Source organism: Lygodium microphyllum, chromosome 25 (assembly GCF_053477565.2).
Source record: "Lygodium microphyllum isolate KBCC chromosome 25, Lygodium_microphyllum_v1.1.10, whole genome shotgun sequence".
NCBI lineage: Eukaryota > Viridiplantae > Streptophyta > Polypodiopsida > Schizaeales > Lygodiaceae > Lygodium > Lygodium microphyllum.
Window position 1 is genome coordinate 111,622,880 of NC_141159.1, and position 22,280 is coordinate 111,645,159.

Genomic DNA, 22,280 nt, shown 5'->3' on the forward strand with positions numbered 1-22,280 from the left:
CAAAATTAATACCAACAGCAAGTAAATCTTCTGCAACCCTGGACCTGTAGTGCACAGCAATACACCAGACAGCCTTTTTAACTGTCTGCTCAACAATACATGCAATCTGCAACCTTTTTGCAGATAAACCTTGTGTTTACTCACTAGTAAATACCTTTGAACTTACAGATCTGAAATCTGTAACCTTCGCACCCACGTTCGGTCAATACAGTCGAAGTCACAGTGTACCCCGAAACTACTGTCCGCAACCTTGCGGCTCTAAAACGGGCCCTGAAACGGCCTCAAATGCCCAAAATCTCTGCGGCAAGCCCTAAAGGGCTTATCAACAGAATATACAGCGCTCTTCGCGCACACCAAATCTCATTGCAGTCTGAGATTTTTGCTCTGCCCTGCTTCCGGTGCCTCCACAGGCACTATCCAAGAGAAGGAGTGAAAGAATGGGAGAGATTCTTACCCGTAGCTTGCTTGCTCGAACCTTGCTTCTTCTCCTTCACATCAACCTTCGAAATCAGCCTCTCTCAATGGCGCGGCTCTGATACCATGTCAAGAATCGCGTGGTGGTGGGGGTTGCTCAAGATGCTGCGCCGAACACACACAGAATGCACAAGGAGAAGCTCACTCAAGAGACAAGAAGAGAGATGGAGGCCAACACGTTTTCTTGCTGATTTCTTCTTCTTCTTCTACACTCTTTTTAATGTACAAAAAGTATAGATAAGATACAACATAAAAGGAAAGTGGCCTACTAAGTCAAACAATGCATAACCGACTACACTAGTCGACTGGCGCTATAACTATGCCAGCTGTAAATAGGTGTAACAACCTGAATATAATAAGTAATGAGTTAGTGGCCATGTGAGAGTCATAATGACCACCGACGTGCTAAGTGTAGACGTGTGGACCCATCTAACCAGGCGGTCCATCATCAATGTCCGCATGTGTTGAGCTTGTCATCTCAACAACCATGTGAGGTGGTATGGCTGCAAAAGTTATTAGGTGATTTGGATGTGTAGGGAGATGGTCCAGTTGTCATTCATTGTGACAACATGAGCAGCATACAGCTAGCTAGGAATCTAGTGTTCCATGCTAGGACAAAACACATTGAGGTGCACTACCACTTTGTGAGAGAGAAGGTGCTTGCAAGAGAAATTGACTTGGCATATGTCAGCATACAGGATCAGATAGCTAACATTTTCACAAAGGCATTGGTGGGTGTAGAGAAGCTTTGAAAGTTCCGAAGCTTACTTGGAGTTGCAAAGATAGAGTTGATCTTGAGGGGGAGTGTTGAGATGGCAAGCTCAACACGTGCGGACATTGATGATGGACCGCCTGGCTAGATGGGTCCGCACATCTACACTTAGCACATTGGTGGTCATTATGATACTCATATGGCCACTGACTTATCACTTATTATATTTACTTTGTTACACCTACCCTACAGCTAGCAAAGACAGTGTGCCAGTCGATTAGTGTAGTTGGTTATGCACTATTGACTTTGTAGGCCACTTTCCTTTATGTTGTATCTTATCTATACTTTGTGTACATTGTATAGTGTGTGGAAGAAGAAGAAAAAATCAGCAAGAAAATGTTTTGGCCTCCATCTCTCTTCTTGTGTTCTTGAGTGAGCTTCCTCTTGTGTATACAGTGTGTGTTTGGCGCAACAACTCAAGCAAGTCCCCCCACTACGCGATTCTTAACAATAAATACCAAGACTGATACTATTCAAGTTGCTTTAGGGTTCTCTATTACTTGGATCATATACTCACATGACCACACAAGGCAAGTTTTCAGCATTGGTAGCTATGAACTATCTACATGACCATCTTTCAACCAACTCCTCACAACCTGTAGTCAAACTCAATAGGCTGATCTAAGGGAGCACTTTTGTGAAGACTACACTTTAGTTTGAACTCTTCTTAATTGTAAAGGGGATTGCACTTTTTTGTGTGATGTTGAAGACTTTTCTCCCAATGGAAGGAGCATGACCTTTCTTTCTCTAGAATAATCTTGGTGGGATCATCATTGAAAACAACCCTCACTACATGCCAATTGGTCTATCTCATTAGCCCTAGATCCTTTAAGGTTTTCTTTACCATAGTCTCCCTTCTCCTTGATCCTATTAAAAATTTCCCACAAAAAAAAAAGGATCTCTATGTCCTTCACTTTAAAATCCGTATTTGCTATTTTTTTGTAGCTCTTATATATGTGGATTGTAAAGATGGCAAGCCATTGTATTCCAATCCTTTATTCTTTTCATTGAAATCAAAACACACCTAATACTTGGAAAAGCTTTGCCCCAAGTCACATTTTTAAAACTAGGTCAACATCATGTACATGCTTTGGATCATCATCTTGAAGTTATGGCATCCCTCAAAAGATGAGACCTTCTTAAGCTATTTAGGAAACAACATGCCCTCACAAAATAGTAGTGTGAATATTCTTATCTCCTCTACTTTGGAGATAGTAGAGTACATTTTGTGGATTTCTCCTCCTTTTTAGCTAAAATCTCTAAAATTTGCTATCTTTTGTTAGTCTCAAAGCTCATAATGCTAATAAAAGCTGACAATAGTTATAATAAAAATGAGATGCAATTAATATTATTGGTTTTGTAACTTTGAGAGGCATTTGAGTATTTTTTTTGGCACCTATGGTACTTTCATTAGCCTTTTTGACATTCATTTTGAATTCATCAATTCACTTTGGACTCTAAAAATGTGTGAAAGTCTCAAAATTATCTTTCAATTATAAAGGTTCCTTTGAAAAAAGAGTGGTGGCAATTGAAGAGTAAAATTCTATCCAATAAGGGAGTAAGCTAGTTTATCAACCAATCTTGTTTCTCTAATATCCAATTTCCAAACATAGCCGAATCTATTAGAACAATTGTATGTACTTTGCATGCAACCTCTTTTAAATGGCAAACGCCTTGTTGAAGATACATAAGGAGAGTTGCAATGGGATTATGGTAGATGACTCTTTGTCTTTGGGTTTTTCACTAGTCATTCTAATTTAATTTCCAATAAGTTAGACCAATTTAGGAAGAATGGACAAAAAGAATCACCATTTGTTGATTTGACTTGTCTATTCATACTATATTTTTGCTCTCTGAGTTTCTTTCTTTGTACATTACCTGCACTTCCTTTTTTAAATAGCATCCACAAGACATCCTTCTTATTTGATAAAATCTTGCACCATCTTTAACAAAAGTGCAAATAGAAAATGGAAGCCCAAAATATTGAGTATAAATGATTGGGTTAACATTTTGCCATCTTGCAAGGGCTCCCACAAGGTGAAGAAATTGAAACAAGAGGATATCAAATATCATTGGAAGGGACATATCATTGGTTTCAAAATCATAGCTCAAGGGTGATTTACTTAGGTTCAACATGTTTACATGGCAAAGGAAATGTTCTTGCCTCCAAATGAACATTATTCTCAACAAAGCAACATTAAGTTTAGTTTTGAGTTGAATATTGTATCCATTTTTTTGTTAAAGCATGTAGTAAATAGTGGATTATTGGTGTTAGATATAAGTTTTATATTGACAAGTTTTGAATGGTAGCTTGTGGAGATCCTTAGTGGCACATTCTATGCAATTCATAAAGAATTTGTAGATATTATATATGCTAATCAAATTGCAAGTTCTTTCTAGTGAAGGTAGGATTTTTGTATACTATGCACAATATGTGGTTCCGTCAAGAGAGGGTGCATATGGACATATTGAGGACTTACCATTATTAAGCCTTACATCCTTGAATTAGGAGACTCTTGATGAAGTAATAGTAAAGAGCTTCAAACTCAGAATAGCTGAAGACATTCAAAAGGCTATGACTCTTTAGAAGGATCTTGAGAAGAATACACTTGTGATTTTTACCCTTACACATCTTTATAGCTTATTTTAAAACAATAAATTTATAGAGGATGAAGGTTTCATGGATAAGTAGAAAGTTTTTAAAGGAGGATTTGGACAACATTCTAGGACTATCCTAGAAATTTAGGGAATGTAACCAAAAGGGTGACTTCATATAAAGCAATGCATATCGTCAATCTTTGGCTATATCTTACAATACCTTTATGTCATTTTTGGCTTTTTGACATTTTGTGAGGCACTCACTCTTGGATTTGAACTTTACCCTTGTGAAGCATGCTCATCAAGGAAACTTGAGCAAAGCTTCAATATCCTCTTCCTCCTCTTGGACCACCAAACATAAAACTATGGGCCAAAATGACACTTTATTCTACTCATTTCTAATGTCTAAATCCATATATCATACTCCAATTTTGCAAATGCTTGCATAACATATCACACACATTTAAAACAACTTAGTTACAACTTGTAATTTGATGACCTTAGCTATGCTAATGGTAAAATCAAAAGAGGATTGCCTTATGAAATGCAAGTCCAGTCTTCAAGTAGCAAAGCATGCATTACATTTCACATTTCATTGGGCATTTTTTATTTTTGGTTTGAAAACTTATGAAGTGCGATAATAGAGTTCAAAAGGGCTTTGTGGATCATCATTATTATGTTACACCCAACAAAATTGACTAGTTAAATTGTTTCACAAGAAAAATAACTATTTTAATCATTTTCAACGTAGTAAATTAGCTCATTCAATCATTTTTCAATGCTTATACAAAAAAAAAGACAAATAGAAGTTTGTTATCTTAGAAATGTATTTCTTTTTGAGAATGAATGGGTTTTGTTAGGAGTACAAGTACTCTTGTCTTGCAATGCTCAAAGGATGTGGTTTGGGGGAGAGAGAAAAAAATGCATAAAAGAAAAATTTGCACAAACACCTGCCTGACTTCATGTACTTATTTATCAAATGTCACCATGCACTAATTCAAAAAGGTACCATGTACTAATTCAAAAGAGCTATATTTAAACTAAAAAAGAAAGAGCTAGAAATCCTCCCTTTCACCCAAAAAATGGTGCCATAAAAGTTCCATAACATTCAAAAAACATCAATGACAAGGGGCACAAGTTTCGAGGCAACAATGGTATGCCCACCACATGCGTAAAGTAAATTATGTGTTATAACTACCACACGTGTAAGGAAATGTCATTTTAAAACAAATTTTTGAAATGCAAAAATAAATTTTCTAACACTAAGCTCTTTTCCTACTCCAATTCACTAGCATAAGGCAACTTGATTATAGCTCAAATTTTTTTAGCACCCAACATACAAGGAGCTAAAATCTTGGTCCTATAATTTCCTTTGACAGATCTTGGCTAGCTCAATAGCGATATAATTTTTAAAATTATTAATGATTTTTTTTGAATTTTTCTCCAAACCTATCCAAATCTGTTTGAATTTTCTCCAAAAAATTTTGACATATGAAAGGCGAAAATGGCATAGCTCTCTCTCATGTCAAGTACTCAGTTTGTGTTTCATATGATGACGGGTAAAATCTTGTCAAGGTAAAAAATTTGAGCTACCACTAGGATGAAAACATAAATTAATGGTCTCAAAGTTTATGTTCATGATAGATTAGAAAGGCTTTAAGCATCTTGGCAATGAAATTACATTTGGGATCTTACAAATACATGAGAATCTCCTTACATCACAAAACAACCTTCAAATATTTGTGATGGATTAACAGTAATATGTGTGATTTTTTATCCAAACATATGTAATCTTACTTCATGGGTTTATAATTCAAAATCAATATTGTTTGACTATCAACCAACTGTTGAAGCATTTTGCTATTTTGGGGTAAAATCTTGTCAAGATAAAAAAAATTGGACTTTCTCTTGACTATATTTTTGGCCATGGGATGCCTGCTCCAATAGATTATAGTGTGACAAATGTGCAAGTAAACTTTTACGCACTTTGAAGTCACAGGGGATTCACTAGTAGTAATAAGGAGATGTCATCTGCGTGCAAGAAATATATGAGAATACCCCTTATCTACCCCCTATTTATGGGACCTTACCTTATAAAATGTACCTTTCTTCCCTTAAATAACCCCCCTCCCTTACACTCACGTGGTACCATATGGTAAACCGTAGTGGACCCCTCGGGTTTGAAGCAAACACTCGATGTACTATTTTCAAGCAAGGTCCTCGGTATTGAGATATCAAATAGAGCCTACGAATTGGGGGGTGGTGCAGAAGAGTGTCATTCAAGTACCTCATGATGTGTAGCAACTATGGTATACATCAAGCTAACAACTGTGGATGCATAAGATCCTTGGCTATGTCGATTTTTTGGTTCTTTGACTAATTTTGAGTTTTTCTAATTTTATCTTGAGATTTTAGATGGCTAGGACTAAGGCTATTGTAAGAAAGCATTAAGTTGATCCTAGAGGCCTTGCTCCGAAGATCCATTAGTCCTTCAAGCCTTCCAAACTTGCAAGGAAATTAAAGCCAAGGAGAAAGTTTTTATAGTATGTTACATGTGAGAAGGAGATTAAAAGTATAATGAAGGCTCTAGATAATGCAATTCCAAAACTGTTATTTAAAAGGCTTGTCAGAGAAATTTGTGACAAGCATAGTCTTAATACTTTTAGATGGAAAAGGGCACCTCTCAATTATATCCAAGAGGCTACAAAATATTTTTTTATTTAGTTTTTTCAAGATTCCTATATATGTGCTAATCATGCATATAGGCTTACACTTATGAACAATGACATGATAATAATTAGAAGATTGAGATACATATTTTCAAAGGTCCTTGAGCCAATCCCCCTTATTGATTTAAAGATTTTCAATATTTTATTGTGCCTCCATATAGAAAAAAGAAAGGTGATCCAAGTCGTAAGGTTGAAGATGACACCCATGAAAAGGCCACAAGACTACATGAGAAAGAGGAAAAGGCCACAGAAGACTAGGTAGATAAATGGAGGGAGTATACAAGAAAGAAGGCAAAAGAAAAGGAAGCAGAGCAACTACCATCTTTTGAAAAAGAGCTATCTAGTCTTCTTGAAAGGGCTAATCCCAAGGGCTTTAATGTCTGCTGCTTTTTACTTTGGTAATATTAACAAAAGATATTATATGATATCTTTTTACTCTGACTTTGTTCAAATCCCCAAGAATAAAATGAGAGAAGTAAATGTTTCTATTTGGGATGAGGTATAATATACCCAAAAAGGAATTTACTCACTATATCTTTCTAGCAATAGGCTTTCATGTTTGTGCTCACTATCTCCATTCCTTTGCAAGGTGTGTAATGCATGAGCTCCCCTTTGATATACAATAAAAATTTGAGGTTCTTAATCCATCTATCTCATACTATATGAGGAGTGAGCTTTATGCAAGTGCATTTGATCATTGGTTCAATCCAATTGACTTTGAAACTTTAGAGGTTCTTCTAATTCCATACAATGAAAAGTATGTAATTTGATATTCTGTTAGATTTTATGAGATTTTATTTTGCTAAACTATTGAAATATCATTATTTTCAATTCTCAGGGAGCTTGATTGGAATAGAGTGTGGAGAGGCAATGTCTCCTCATCAATTCTATGAAAGGAAACCATGGAAAATGCTAAGTTCTAAGTTGTCAAGATTGTGGGAGAGAAGGAAGGAGTCTCACTTGTAGCTTTCTTGCTTGCACAATGGGGGAATACACACAAGGGTGGAGGCTGAAAACAGTTTTCCTCTTCTTAGTTGTGTAAGCCAAAAGAACTCTCTTACAAAGAAATAGAAGAACCCTATATATGGGTCTCAAACCAAACTCAACTAACTAAGGTGGCATACTAACTGAGCCACAAACTAGAGTAGATAAGGATAGCTATCATGTAGCTATTATTCATGGACGGTGTACCAACCGCATCTGCAACTGACAAGTCGGTGACATAAATACACAACGGTCACCCTGGCGTATCACGAGTGGAGCTCGATATCTCAACACTCCCCCTCGAGCTCAATCCCAATTCCTGCACACCAAGCAGGTCTCTGAACTTGCGCAGCTTCTCTGCGCCCAATGCCTTCGTGAATATGTCAACTACCTGATCCTCTGTGCTGACATAAACTAGATCAATAAGACCTAGTAAAACCCTCTCTCGCACATAGTGATAGTGCACCTCAATGTGCTTTGTTCTAGCATGATAGACTGGGTTATTTGCCAAGTGTATACTACTCATGTTGTCACAATAAATGACAACTGGCCCATCTGTAGACTGATGCATATCATAAAGTAGCTTATGCAACCAAGCTACCTCACATGCAGCCATTGCTGCACCCCTGTACTCGGCCTCTGTGCTCGACAAGGCAACTGTAGGCTGTTTCTTGCTGCTCCAAGTGACTGCAGCACTCCCAAAAGAGAACACATATCCACTGGTAGATCGTCTATCAGAAATACTACCAGCCCAATCAGCATCAGTGTATCCATGCAACTGTATCTGAACCCCAGTCTCATAAAATAGTCCATACTGCAATGTGGACTTCACATACCTGAGTATGCGTCTAGCCGCATCCAAATGCGGTTTCCTTGGAGCCTGCATAAACTGACTTACCAATCCAACAGCATAGCTCAAATCTGGCCTGGTAATAGTCATATAAATCAAACTTCCTACTATGCGTCTGTACATAGTAGGGTCTTCCAGAAGCTCACCTGCATCTGTGCTCAGCTTCACATTCTGCTCCAAAGGAACTGAAATAGGCTTACAGCCTATCATCCCATATTTGGACAGCATGTCCAATCCATACTGCCTCTGTAAGAGCTGTATCCCACTTGGTGATCTAATCACCTCAATGCCCAAGAAATAACGCAGCTCTCCCAAATCCTTCATCTCAAACTTCTGCTTCAATAGCATTTTCACATGAAGGATATCTTCATCACTGTCACCTGTCATAATCAAATCATCAACATAAATGACAAGTAGCATAATACCTTTCTCTGTTTTTCTCACATAAAGTGAGAAATCTGCCTTGGAAATCTGAAAGCCAATAGTGACAAGATACTGTCCTATCTTGTCAGACCATGCTCTAGGTGCTTGCTTCAAGCCATACAAGGCTTTCTTCAACCTGCAAACAAACTCTGGATGAACAGCATGCACATAACCTGGTGGCTGCTCCATATAGACCTCTTCTTGCAAATTACCATGCAAGAAGGCATTCTTTACATCCATCTGATGTAAAGACCATCCCTTTGATGCAGCCATAGCAATGACTGCTCTTACTGTTGCCATCCTTGCAACTGGACTGAATGTTTCTTCATAGTCAATGCCATATGTTTGTGCATACCCCTTGACTACTAATCTTGCCTTGTATCTATTCACAGAACCATCTGCATTGTGCTTCACCTTATAAACCCACTTACAGCCAATTGCATTTTTACCTTTAGGCAAAGGTACCAATTCCCATGTAGCATTTGCTTCCAAGGCATCCATTTCTTCATCCATGGCTTTCTCCCATTTTTCTTTTCCCATGGCTTCCTCAAAAGAAGTGGGTTCTGGTTCCTGTATCACTTTAACCATATATGCATAGTGAATGGCTGTAAATCCATCATATTTCAGCCTATCCACAGGATACCTAGCTCTCGTAGACCTGCGCAAAGTAGGTTCACTCCCAGCTACTCTCAAAACATCCCTGGTCTTCCTTACTCCAGGTGTAACAATAGAAGGAATACCCAACTCATCATCAATGCTCTGTTCTGAGCCACTGGATTCACCATCTACATAAGAGTGACCTGCATTCACATCAAACATGGGCTGATCTACCTTCTCTTTTCCTTTTCGTGACACTTGCATACCACTATCTGCATTGCTTTGAGAAGATTCTCCTGATCTCAATCTTCCTGTCCATGGCGAAGAATGTGAACCACTGCTAGAGGACGCTTCAGATCCACTAATATTTTGTGACTGCTGCTGTGAATTCTGTGCAGCATTACCATTTTGTGCATCTACATCATCAATCACATTTACTGGTTTATACCAGCTACTCATCTCATCAAAAACAATATCTCTGCTCACTGTAAACTTACGAGTAGAAGGGTTATAGCATCTATACCCTTTTTGCTGCAAAGAGTAACCAATAAAGATGCACTTCTCAGCTTTTGGATCCAACTTGGATCTCAACTCATCTGGCACATGTACATAGGCAATGCAACCAAAAATTTTCAAATGAGAAATATCTGGTTTCCTACCAGTATACCTCTCCTCTGGAGTCATTCCATGTATTGCTGCAGTGGGAGTCCTGTTCATTATATAGACTGCTGTAGCAACTGCTTCAGCCCAATAAAAATCAGGCAAGTCTTTTTCATTGAGCATGGCACGAGATACCTCTCCAATATGCCTGTTTTTCCTTTCTGCAATTCCATTTTGTTGTGGGGTATAACTGCATGAATATTGCTGCTTTATGCCATGCTCCTGCAAGAACTTTGCAAACTCATTTGAGAGGTACTCTCCCCCTCCATCTGACCTTAGGCATTTTATTTGTAGACCTGTTTCTTTTTCAACCATAGCTTTAAGGGTTTTGAAATGCCCAAAAACTTCACTTTTCTTTTTCATAAAATACACCCAAACTTTTCTGCTATAGTCATCAATAAAAGTGACAAAATAATGACAGCCTCCAAGAGATGCAGCTTTAGTAGTCCACACATCAGAGTGGATTAATTCCAATGGCTTCTTACTCTCTTGAACATGTCTAGGAAATGGTTTCCTTGCCTGTTTCCCAAACTGACAGGCTTCACATACCTTATGCATTTCTGCAACCTTGAATTTAGGCAATCCTGCAACAATATTTTGGGCCTGCATTGATTTAAGTCGATGTACATTAACATGACCAATGCGTTTATGCCAAATATCAATATCTGCAACTACACCGGTCCCATGTGCAAACATTGCTGCACTCAATTCAGACATGTCTGCATCCAATGTAAACATTCTGCCCTTCTTCTTTCCTTTTGCTATCAAGCGACCTTTATTTTTCATATCCTCAACAAAGCATCCATGAGGATTAAATCTGACCTGCAAGCCCTGCTCAACCATTTGACCAACAGAAACCAGATTCTTGGTGATATTCGGGACATGAAATACATCAGACAGGTATTTCTTTTTCCCATCCTGCATAGACAAGGGAATTTTTCCAATATGCACAATAGGATGTGCAGTATCATCACCAGTCTCCACAAATCCTGGTTTTTCCATTTTCCTTGCATCCTCCATCCATTCTGCATGACCTGTCATGTGGTTTGATGCACCTGAGTCAACATACCATACATCATTGCTTTCTTCTGCACTTGTCACAGAATTGTTCATGTGCTGCACCATGAACAAATGCTCATTTCTGTCATCACCCTGTCTGCTAGAAGATGCATAATTCCCTTGTTGCAGTTTTCCATTCATGATGTCATTCTGCTTTTTATAGCAGTCTTTAGCCATATGACCCATTTTACCACAGTAGTAGCATTCAACATTACTGTTTGCATTTTGACCTCTGTGCCATCCACCACGACCTCTTTGGCTCCCCCTGCCTCTAGAGTTACCACGTCCTCCTCCATAGGACTGGTTTTCTTGAGTTTGCTGCATATTCTGATTTCTACCACGGCCTCCAAATCGGCCTCCTCTACCTCTGCCTCTACCTCTTCCAGCATTTGAGTAGAAGACAGCTTCTTTTGAAGTTCCTCCTGAAGAAGATGCACCACCATTTCTCTGTTCCTCAGAAATTAGAAGAGCAATCAACTCCTCAAAATCAGGAAATCTTTCACGAACTGAAATGGATGTCCGAAACTGTGCATAATCCTTTCCTAGACCATTCAAGGTCACAGAAACTAAATCATCATCTTTCACTGGTGAACCAATGGAAGCAAGTGCATCTGCAATCTTCTTCACCTTCATGTGGTAGTCGTTGATGCTCATATTTTCTCTTTGCACATTGTGCAACTCTTGCTTGAGCTGCATTTTCCTGGCTTGCGTATTTGTGCTATACATTTTTTACAAAGTATCCCATGCCTCCTTTGGCGTACTTGCATCCTGAATATGCACAATCATAGAGTCTGAAATGCTGATAGACAGCCAATACATAACTTTCCTGGCTCTCTCATGCCATGCTTTAAATGCCTGCATTTTCTGTTGATTGGGAACATCAGGAAGAACTGGTTCTTCTTCATTTCCTGCAACAAATTCCCAATATCCTTTTCCCATAAGGAAATTCGTCATTCTAAACTTCCATGCTTGGAAGTTGTTCTTGTCAAGCTTTTCAGTGACAATCTGTGAAAGAGAATCAGATGCCATTACAGAAGACTGCAAAAAATTCTGTCACTGCAAAAACCACAGCTTCACCCTCACAAGGGAAAATCTGCAAAACTGGCGAAAGTGGTATTTGACCACACAGTCACTTCCTAGTGACGATTTTGCATCAACAGGCAACAGGGATGATTTTGTAACTCCCAATGTCTCTGCGCACAAGCATACAATGCAATTTTTACAGTAACTATTCACCGACCTGTAGAACAGTGGCTGCACAGCATAAAACTGGGCCTTTTCCTGAGTGCGTGCAGAAAACTTCCGCCTCCAAAACAGGCCCCGAAATGGCCTCAAATCAAAAAAACAGGGTCGCCAAGGGCTAAAGCCCTGACCCGCAGCATATACTGCCCTCTTGCTTCACCGCGAAGGGCGTCTCAACCTGAGACAATGCACTCTTGCAATTTCCGGCTGTGCTACCTGCAGAAATCTGCTCCCAAAACAGAAAATGAAAGTAACACTGCTCCTCTTACCAGAACACCGCGAGCTTGGCTTGATTTCTTGAGCTCCTTACCACGAACAAGGCTCTGATACCATGTCAAGATTGTGGGAGAGAAGGAAGGAGTCTCACTTGTAGCTTTCTTGCTTGCACAATGGGGGAATACACACAAGGGTGGAGGCTGAAAACAGTTTTCCTCTTCTTAGTTGTGTAAGCCAAAAGAACTCTCTTACAAAGAAATAGAAGAACCCTATATATGGGTCTCAAACCAAACTCAACTAACTAAGGTGGCATACTAACTGAGCCACAAACTAGAGTAGATAAGGATAGCTATCATGTAGCTATTATTCATGGACGGTGTACCAACCGCATCTGCAACTGACAAGTCGGTGACATAAATACACAACGGTCACCCTGGCGTATCACGAGTGGAGCTCGATATCTCAACATAAGTTATATAATCCAGGGTCTCCTTGATATTTTGATCTTTTTTTTGCAAGTACTCTAAATATTTTGATCTTTTTTTTCAATTACTCTAACTGTAAAAAGATTGATTGAGATGCTAGAGAAAAAACATCCCATATTGCCTTCTAATTTACTTGCAACAATGCAATATAGACAAGTTGCGGGTAAGGTCTTGATTAGTATTTTTGGAACATAATAATAATATTTATTCTATAAACTATCATAAACAAGTTTCATAATTTTACTTTATATTGTTGGTTGTAGTGTCCTCATCAGGATAATAGTCACTCTTATGGCTAGAGAGTAATTACAAATGTTAGAAGATCGGTTAAGTTTATTTATCTCAATGATGATAAACTTGTAAAGGTAATGTGAAAGATACTAAACTTTAAGATAGATGTTCATTGCAAAATAGTCCATTGATGATAATAATATAGTCGATTGTAAAAAATAACAATGAACTAAAAATCTTTTCTTACAAATGTATGACAGTTTTCGAGGGATTACTATACAAGTGAGCATGTTTGATATATAAGACCAAATGTAAAGAAGCTGATTCTCATATGAAAAATTAGACTAGAAATACAAAGGAGGCTTTCTTTTGAGATGCCATTGCCGATCATCAAAGTTTCAATGAGCTGAAATCTCTTTTAATTTTAGCACGTATCCTTGTATGCTCAAGTTTCTCCAAGGAATTTAGCATATGTGCGGATGCTAGTGGAAGAGGAATTGGGATCGTTTTATATCAAGACCATGGAGTCATAGCTTGTGAAAGTTGAAAGGTTGATGATGACAAGGAGCGTCAATTACATGTTTATGAGCAAGAGATGTTGGCAATATTACATGCTATTAAAAAGTGGCATCATTACATAGATGGCAGCCATTTCAAGGTCAAAAGCAATCATAGTGTGTTGAAATACTTCCTTTCACAACCAAATTTGTCTCCCAAGAAACGAATATGGTTAGCTCCTCTTATATGGTTGGAAAATACAATGTGGTGGTGGATACCTTATCAAGAATATGGGTATGTTCTATCTCTACCATTTCAACCGTGCGTAAGGATTGGATTCATGACATTCAAGAAGATATTTGCTTGATGAACAAGCATCCAAAATGATGAAGGAATTTTAGCAAGGAAAAGTAGAAGAGTATCCAAATTATAAATGGCACAATGGTCTTTTACAGTATTAAGGATGTATTTTCTTGACTCTTGAATCATCTTTCAAAGACTACATTTTGCAAGAGATGCACTCTTCACCTTTAGCGGGACATTATAGTTTCTTCAAAACATTTGATAATATTCATAAGAGCTTTTATTGGAAAGGTATTTGGAAAGATGTTAAAGACTATGTCATGAGTTGTCTTTAGTGTCAACAAAATAAGGATTCTACGCTTCTACCGGATGGTTTGCTTCAGCCACTACCTATTCCTCATGAAAAGTGGACTAATATTAGCATGGATTTCATAATGACATTTCCTACAATAAAACATGGATGAATAGCATTTATATTGTGGTAGACCGGTTGACTAAATCAACCCATTTTATTCCAACAAAGGCTCAATTTACAACAAAGCAAGTGGAGATTGTATCCAATCATGACACCAAGTTTATGGGCAGATTTTGGAGGATTTTGTTCTCCTCTATGGGGACTAATTTGACTCCTAGTATGGCTTATCATTCATGTTGTGGGAGCTCACGCTCAACCGCCAAGAACCACAGACCGCTTATTGCTTCAAGCGTTTCAAGCGAGCTCTAATGGCTATCTCTCGCCTAGCCGAAGCGCCGTCGATCCTATGAGTGTAGTGAGCTTACCTTGATACCGATGTGAGTAGCCTTCTCCCTCGCACACCTCGGTAGCTCCATGATTCTTGATGCTAGCTCAAGCATCCTCAAGCCTCCTCCATCTCCAAGCTCCATCCTCCATAGCCACACGTGCGAGAAAAGAGAAGAGAAGAGAAGAGAATAAGAGAAGAGGAGATGGTGAAGAATGGTGAAGAGCTTCACCCTCTTGATCCCTCACTCCCACACACTCACTCCCTCACACTCCCACACTCCTTCTCTCAAGAGCACACACAAGCAAGAAGAAGAGAAGAAGAGAAGAAGAAGAGAGCTCTTGTTAGCCACACACCAAAGAATGAGCTTCCATTCACTTTTTGAACTTTATATACAAACCCTAAAATCCCATGGGCACCCATCCCCTTTTTTCAATGACCGGCCATTGTGACAAGGTTTTTTTTTCATTTCCCTCTCTTAGCCTTATTCCTCTAGTCTATGCCCGTCTAATATTTTGCAATTGGCACAGGAGGGAGCCTGGCACTCTTTTACAAGAGTTTTTTGAGTTTTTTGAGGCGCCTTTCATTTAAAATTGTGCCTTTGGTCTCGACTTAGCTTTTAGAGGTCGCCTGCATGTCTTTGCTCTTCTTCCATGCTTTTTCCACTTTTTCCTTCATTTTTCGTCATTTTCTGCCATTTCGACTTGGGGTTAACATTACCCCCCTCCGAGACGGGTGCCAGTCCCATGGCACTTCTGTGTTGTTGTAGGGTGGTAGGCACTTGGGCAATGATGGTGTAAAGGGAAGGGCCACATGTAGATTCAAGTGCGTGTGGAAGCTGATGTTTGTCGGGGAAGCCAGATGGATAGCGAGTGGTTGACGGGGGCCCCTGAAGTTTGTGGTTTGCCGCTTGTGTGATGCCTGAAAGGAGAAGGTGCGGTGCTCTTCCTAAGGGGAGTGTCTACCTTACTGTGTTAGTGCAATGTGCTCGTGCTAGTGGAATGGGGAGGTGGGTCTAACCGCAGGCAAGCATGGGTGATGTCCCACACTTGAGGACCCCATTTGTGTTAAGGGAGGTGCGGTGCAAGTGGCTTAGGGTGACAGGTCAAACCATAGGCGAGTGTTAGCTCCCTAAGTATGTCCTGCCCTTGATGTGCCCTAAGCATGAAGTGGGGAAGCAAAAAGGGCTAGGGGGTTAGGAGCGGAGCTAGCCAACCGAAGCCACCAGGCACGCCTAACTTGAGAACCCCTAGGTGCAGTGATAGTGCTCTATGTGGTGTTTAAGTGCTTCTGCAACAGTGAGTGGTTGTGTGCTTTTCCTTTCATGTTATTCTTTTCTTTGCTTTGACCCCCCCCTTTTTTTTTGCAGTTGTGGAATGAAAGTCAGGCCTAATTGTCTTCATCTGAATGAGGAGGGGAAGGGGGTCGGATGGATTTGCTCAAAAGCTGGTGACTTTGCATGTAATCTTTCAGATTCATGTGGACATGAAGAGAAGTGGTGGAGAGGAAAGGGTGATTGCACCTAGTGAATTAGCTGTCATTCATATCTTCTAAGAGAGCTAGGCAAAAAGAGGGGAGGAGACTAGCCCTCATCATAAGACAAGCCGTGGCACAACTATCAATAGCGTTAGGGTCAAAGAAGAGGGGAGGTAGGCCGCGCTCTTGTGGAATCGGGTCCTGCTTCAGGAGTAGCCTAAGTAACCTAAGATAATTACAGGTTGTTATAAAGGTGGGGTCAAGGCATGAGGAGAAATCCGCAAGAAAGCGTGTCATAGAATCATCTAGGCTTTCGGAGGTAAAGTGAAGGGCATGCTCAAAGGATACTACATTAGGGTTATAGATAATAGAGAAGTCGTATCGCCCGTGAAGGGTGGCATCAAAATCCACACCTACCCTTCAAGGGTATGCCATGTAGGTGGGGTTGTTCCGCTCGAATGGCAGGGTGTTACAAAATGCCATCCAGGCGAGCATAATGATGTCGCATACTCACCTCCTCCATAGGGGTTGGCTTTTGTAGCCCTATATAGTGTGTTGGACTTCAAAAACTTTTTTCTACCAGAAATCAACCGCTTCTGTGCCCCAGGAGGTCGGGGTTTTTTCTTGCTCTTCTAGCCATCTTTGCCCCAACCGGCCACCGATCGTGATCACCTCATCCATCATCTTGAGCGGCAAAACTCTCTGTAAACTGTTGGGTAGGAGGAAACTAAAGGTGAATGGATCCTTTTCTTGTTCTTGTATCTCCCATAGCACCAGTTCTGCGTGGAATCCCACAGGGATATCATCAGGGCAAGGTGGGAGGGGTGCGGACGGCAACACGGCTGGTTTGGCTCTCAGCTGTTTCCTGGCTTCCTCTACTAGCTTTCTGCGTCTTTCCCTAGATGCGGCTTGTCTTTCCGCGGATGGGTCCTCTTGTGGCGGCTCTTGAGACTGCAGCGAGGGGGGTTGTGGGACTACATCCTCCCTGAATCGGTTCATGACGATCTCAAGTTCTACTTCCTCCCCCTGTCATTCTCCATGTGGTGTTTCCTCTTCGAATTTGAGGGCATCGATTTCCTGGGGGGTTAGGCCGGCTAGCAATAGGTATTTTCGTTGCTCGTCCAAGCTCAGCCTAACCTCCGCAGGTAGAGGTGGCATCTGCAATCTAGCATGTAAGGCTCTGTGTGTGAGGCTGAGCTTTCTTTGTGTCACATCCAACGACTCTCCTTGCACTGAGCGGGTGGTGTCCAGGATGGTGTCGAGGAAGGCTTTTTGTTGGGCATCGAAGGCCACTTGGGCAGCTTCTGCCTTGCTCTCTGCAATGATTTTCTCCTTCTCTACCAGAGTAAGGCACCGTGCCAGTGTCTTCACCCTCTTTTCATTGTGCACAGCCCACTCCTCTGCTCTTTTGTTCATTTCTTCCATGCTTTCTCCTTGCTTTAGGGTTAGTATCATGAATTTTTGCTTGTGGTCCTCCAACTCCCTAACCAGCCTCTCTTGCTCTTCTTTTTCAGAGTTTAGTTGATCTGTCAGGCACTCAATCTCCTCTTGCTGCTCCTCTATGTCTTGTTTTCTCTCCGCATCTCTGGCATTTAGGTTAGCCACAAGCGCATCAGCCTGAGCAGATTTTGTAACGAGCTCCTGGTATTGCAGTATCAGGAGCTTGTGCTCTCTTTGCATTTTCACTAGCTCCTGTGTTTTGTTTTCAAGCTGTTGTCTCCACTGCTCCTCCTGTCATCCCTAGCCTTCATTTCTTGCTTGAGATCTGCGATCTCCCTTTGTTGCATGGCTATCATCCTCGTTTTATCCATCTAAAAGGCGGCTACTAATTCCTTCTCAACTGTCAACTCAGCCACCCATGGCTATTTTGTGTTCCTCCTTAGCTTTCTCCAATTGGGAGAGCTGCTCGGTGATATACTCGTCGTAGTTAGCCGATGGCGTCATCGTTGTGTGGATGGGTGAGGTCAAGGCTTCCACCTTCTGCCGTTTAGGATCTTCCCTGGATTCCGCATCAGCAGCTGGTCTCTTTTATCTTGTGGCCGTGGTTTCTGTGCTTTGTCCCTGGGCCATCCCTTTGTGGATGAAGTATTGCATCCATGCCACAAAATTTGACATGTCGACACTAGTCGGGATTCTAGGGGTGGTGGCGGTGGGTTCAATGGAAGGCACCAAGAGGGTAGGAATTGGATGAATTGGGGCCTTGCCCTTGCCCTCAGTGACTACAGGTGGCACAATCTCCGGCACCTGTGTACTGGACCCTGGCCTTTCTTCTCTCTGTGGGCTCCAGTTCCCCAATTCATCAGCTCAGCTTTGTTGCTCGATGGACCGGTGTGTGCTTCAGCCAAGTCCTCTTCCTCCTTCCTTCTTAGTTCTTCCTCTTCCTCATCCGCCTTTCTTCTCCTTTCCTCTTCCGCTTTTCTCTGCTCTTCCTTCTTTTTCTCTTTTTCTTCTTTTTCATTTCTTTTCTTCTCCTTTGCTTCCTATTTCGATGCCTTCTTTGCTTTCTGTAATTCTTCTTTTTCATTTTCTTCCTCGTGTCTCTTCTTCCTCTCTCTCTCTTTGGCCTCTTTTAGGGACTCTTTCTTTGCCCTTTCCAAGTCTTCTCTCTCCTTCTTTCTGCCTTCGTCATCCTTCTTCTTTCTTTGTATTGTCTTTGTCTTGGGCTTCTTGGTTGTCTTTTTGCTTGTCTGTCCTTCCCCTTCTTCCTCTGTCTCAGTTCTATCGGTGGACCTATCCTTGTCCTGGTGAGGAGGCGACCTTTCTAGCGTTTCTCCTTCTCCTTCTTTTGCATCCTATGCTTCCTTCACTGCCTCTTGAATGAGCGCAGTCAAGACACCTCCATACTCGATGAAGGAGGCTTTGGAGGAGGCTTTCTTTCTTTCTATAGCTTTAGAGGATGGAGATTCTCCTCCTGCTGGTACACTTCCTAGGGCCAACGCTTTGGCTGCCTGGTCGATCGTTTTTCGCACATACCCGTTCCAGTCCACTTCATCTAGGGTATGGGCTGCTACATTCTCCAGCACAGGTACACTAATTCGATGCATCAATGAATTGTAGCGCTGGCTAGAGAAGAGCACATGTATCAGCTTGGCTTCCATCCTGGCTTCTGCGTCGGGGATATCTTGGATGCTTATGCCGTCATTTGTGAGCACATCTTCCTTCTTTATTTTAAGCATGGCATAAACATCCCTTTTCTGTTTCCTCTCTGTCTTTGGCACCAACCCCAAAGCCTTCTCCACCAAGGCTGGGTCTAAGCGGTCCTGTACCTGCTTTGCATTTTCTCCTCTGCCCACCATCACAGTGCCACATTATTGATCTGGGTTGTACGTTATGAGAAACTCCATGCACTGCAGGTGGTTCGGCTCCTGTGAGAACTTTTCAAGATACTTTGTGAGATTGCATTGTTCAACCACCCTCCTAGCCGCTTCCTCCTTGGCCACCACAACTTCTATGTTATGGATGGTTCGAAATTTAAGCTAACTAAAGGCGTGGTTCTCTAGGTGGATGCGATATTGCTCCCTTTCCTCGTCTGTGAACGGGAGTCAGTGGGCATGGTCTTGCTGCGACATTTTATGTTCCTGCCATAAATCGTAACTTTCATTAGTTCTTTCCACATATTAATTCGTTGATTGCTGGAAAAGAAAAACTCTATGCTTTTTGAATGAATTTATTAAGAAGCAATGTAGATTTTCATTTTTAGACTTGGACTTTTTGCCCTTTACTTCAAAGTTTTCATGCCCATTTTCCTACCCCATCCGTTTTTTCATAATATATGTTTATTTTTTTCACTGATTTTGCTTTGATTTACCCCTTTGATTCATTTCTCATCTGATTCATTTCACCTTACCCCCTCCCCTTCCATTTTGAGAAGAATCCTTCCTAGGATTGAGGGTCAAAGGGTCAAGGGCTTTTGGCATGTTGGGGTAGGAGTTACTTATGAAGGAGCCAAGTATAGAAATTTGGATTGTATTCCAATTGAGCTGCGCGGTCCAAATCAAAGGGTCGAATTCCCACGTGCATGATGTATGTGAGAACATCTGTGAGGAAGTCACTAGAGTCGACATGGCTAGCAATGTGTAGCTCTTCCTCAGTCAACAAGCGATCAAGGTAGGGGTGTCCTTTGAGGTGTTCTTCCATGGGTCAGCCCCGAAGAGTGGTTAACACTCTATACGAGGTGGGCGCGACGTAAGTGGGATCATACTCTACTGTTTTGATGGCGCGGTGTTGCTCAACATTGGTCATTATGCGACATCCATCAACTTTCCATCGCAACCTAAGAGTGTACCACTGGCTCAAGAAGGGTGAGCCAGTATCAGCGAGTTGTGATAACTCCGTGATTTCTTGGTTAGTGATAGCAGAAGTGGCTCGTGGATCTTATGACATGATAAGGCGATGTTTGATGGCTTGCTCCTTGGAGATTTCGCTATTAAGCAACTCAACCGCAGAGCAAGAAGCTTTTGTGAACACGAATTCAAAGGTTTCCCAAGAGCAAGCCATATTTTGCACTTCAGTTGCAAAGGGTTCTTCTAATGGACCTAAGTCCAAGCGATCGTAGCTTAGCGCGAGTGACACGAAAGTGTCATCTAGTCTTTTAATGCAATCCACCATGTCATCCCCGGTGTCCTCAGCGAGGTTAGTGGCTAGCGCTAGAAAGGATTTTCGTTCATAGGAGGGCGTAAGGCCGACAAGTGGTTGAGGTTTGACAGAACAAGAGCTTTTGACAACGAAGATGGGCAGTTGGGAGGGTTTGTGAGTTTGTGGTTGGGCCGCTTGGATGTTGAGTGGATTAGGAGCAGCCACAATGGACGGGCTGATGCATTCCGGTTGGAGTCGGGGAGGTAGATTGACATCGGCGCGTGATGACTCTTGTGACGGAGCCTGCAATTCAAGCCGGTAGGCTTGTGGGACTCTCTTGGGCCTACTCGTTGATGAGACGGATGGTTGTGGTTCGGGAGAGCACTGGGGCTTGTGGTTTTGAGGGTTTATGGAACGTGGGTTGATCAAGATTGAGGGCGGTGTATGAATGGTGCCTTTGGCCGTGTGGGCCTTAGGAATCCATAGCCAGGTATTTCCCTCGTAGTAGCCTTGCGCATGTAAGAGGGCTTTAGGGACCCATCTTTTCTTGATCTTGTGGCGCTTTCCGTGACTGCGTCTTGGCCTCCTAGGGTTAGAGTTTTTGGTCCTGTGAGGATAGGAGTATTGACTCCTAGGCAGCAGTTGCGGAGGATGGTTGGGCTTCCATTGAAATCTAGGATGTTGAGCCTGATGTTTTGCTACTGTGGGCTGTGATTCCTGAATTCTAGGAGGTGGCGGCCACGCACTATCCCCCTCCGTAGATTTGGTCATGGAGAATTCTATTAGTGGCTTTGTGGACAGTGATGAAGTCACGCAGCCCTTGCTGAAAGCTGTGACAATGCAAACATTGCCTATTGTGAGCTGGATGCGCTGCGACTCATAATCGACATTGCAGTGAGTCTACTTTTTGAAAGTGCGCCCTACTAGCGACTCCATGCTTGCATCTTTAGCATTTAGCAACACGTAAAAAATCATTGCAACAGTCTCAGACTCGATAGAAACGGCTACTTTGCACTTGTCGAGGAGTGCGTAGGAATGGGCCCCATATGGGCTTAATTTAGCATTCGTGGGCTGAAGTGGTGGTCTGCCAAGTTTGGTCCAATGATTGTGAGTTAGGACATTGAAGTCTGCTCCCTCATCGATCAGAGAGTTGAAAGTGCAGGTTTGTTTTGCGGTGACCGTTATATGTAGGTATGCAGGCTCTACGGCTTCCTCATCCTCGTCATCAATCTCAGTGATTGTGGCCACTCATACTTTGACAGGCGATTCTAACATCAGGGGCTCGTGCAAAGGATGGGTGGGAGGGTAGTACTTCTTGACACGATTGCCATTGAAGAAGCCTATTCCCTCACCGTCTAAGGTTTCAAG